At 54.9% G+C, this 1,716-nt stretch overlaps 1 non-coding gene across 1 annotated transcript; it reads left to right on the forward strand.

Moving 5' to 3' along the window:
- Positions 1-451: 451 nt before the first annotated feature.
- Positions 452-555, forward strand: LOC119474161. Its single transcript, XR_005203454.1, has one exon. It is a non-coding gene; the product is annotated as a U6 spliceosomal RNA (small nuclear RNA).
- Positions 556-1,716: the final 1,161 nt, after the last annotated feature.

Consider the following 1,716-nt stretch of genomic DNA (forward strand, 5'->3'; position numbering starts at 1 on the left):
TGACCTCGTGATCCACCCGCCTCGGCCTCCCAAAGTGCTGGGATTACAGGCTTGAGCCACCGCGCCCAGCCCTATCTTTCATATAATTTTAAAAATTACTTTATGTTTCACTGGCTGGGCGCGGTGGCTCACGCCTATAATCCTAGCACTTTGGGAGGCTGAGGTGGGTGGATCACCTGAGGTCAGGAGTTCAAGACCAGCCTGACCATCATGGTGAAACCGCATCTTTAAAAAAAGAAAAAAGAAAGAAAGTGGAAAGCCCTCCCCACCATTTTCTAGCTGCGTGTCCTTGGGCAAGCCACTTAGCTTCTCCGAGCCCTGATTTCCTTATACAATGGAATTATAATAACAGCCAAGCTTGTTATGGACTTAACTTGTGCCAGGCACTGTTCCACCCACTTTACATGATTCACTCAATCTGTCACAACTACTCCATAAGAAAGGTACTGTGGTGCTTGCTTCAGCAGCACATATACTAAAATTGGAACGATACAGAGATTAACATGGCCCCTGTGCAAGGATGACACGCAAATGCATGAAGCGTTCCAAAAAAAAAAAAAGAAAGGTATTGTGTTGGCCTCATTTTATACATGGGGAAATTGAGGCATAGAGAAGGTCAGTATTTTCTCCGGGTCACTCAGCTAGTCCATGGTGGAGCTGGGGTATGAGCCCAGGCTGTCTGACCATGGGGCCTGGAAGAGCCAGCCCGCTTATTCACACCGGACCCATGGGCTCAGTGAAGGTTAAATGAGGTGGAGCACGTGGAGGGCACAGAACTCAGCACCCAGTAGGCTCCCAGCCCTTGCCTTCACTCCTTGCAGGGCCAGAGAGAGCCCACGCAAATGCCCAGCATCATCTGGGACACCCAGCACCAGGAGCACTAGCCTCCAGGGCCGCTGTGCCACCATGGCTTGGGGCCTGGATGACCTGCCCCCTGGCTCTCACAGTCCCATTGGTGATGGGGACAGCACAATTGGAAGGGGACAGTGCCTTGCCCAAGGTCCTGTAGGCTTTGCTGTGGTAGGTGGGGACTAGAAACCAGCTCTGGCTCCTATCAAGGCCTTTTCTGTAGACCACAGCCTCTGAGTCCAGGAACAGCCCCCGCTGGGATGCAGGGGAGGGGTTCCATCATTTTGGGTCTGAAGTGTTGTCAGACATTGGTTCAGCAGCTGGGTGGGGCGGGGGGGAGGGGAGGGACTGTGGGGGTGCTGGGAGCACCTGGGCTGTGGGCAGACCAGGGGAAGCAAGAGCCCAGCCCACAGCCAGCACAGCACACTCCTTGGCAGCTGCTGTTGGCAGGGCTAGTGGCAGTGGACTGAGGGTCTCTCTCCTGCTCCAGTGTTGACATCACTCCAGCCTCGGCAGCCCCCTTGTCCTGCTACAAGCACTGGGGTGAGGCCACCATGGGGATGGGGATGCCAGGTAACTACACTTTGGGGGGCTATGGGTTGCAGAGCAGATATAGGCCCACAGCAGGGGTGGGGCTAGGAGAGGGGAGGTTGGAGAACAAGGGTCCCCTGGGATGCACAGGCTCTGGGACAGTTTCTTTCTCCACGTGGGGAAACCTCCTCCCCTTCTTAATAAATAAAAGGGAAAAGGCCGGGCGCGGTGGCTCAAGCCTGTAATCCCAGCACTTTGGGAGGCCGAGGCGGGTGGATCACAGGGTCAAGAGATCGAGACCATCCTGGTCAACATGGTGAAACCCCGTCTCTACTA

Source organism: Cebus imitator, unplaced genomic scaffold (genome assembly GCF_001604975.1).
Source record: "Cebus imitator isolate Cc_AM_T3 unplaced genomic scaffold, Cebus_imitator-1.0 Scaffold215, whole genome shotgun sequence".
NCBI lineage: Eukaryota > Metazoa > Chordata > Mammalia > Primates > Cebidae > Cebus > Cebus imitator.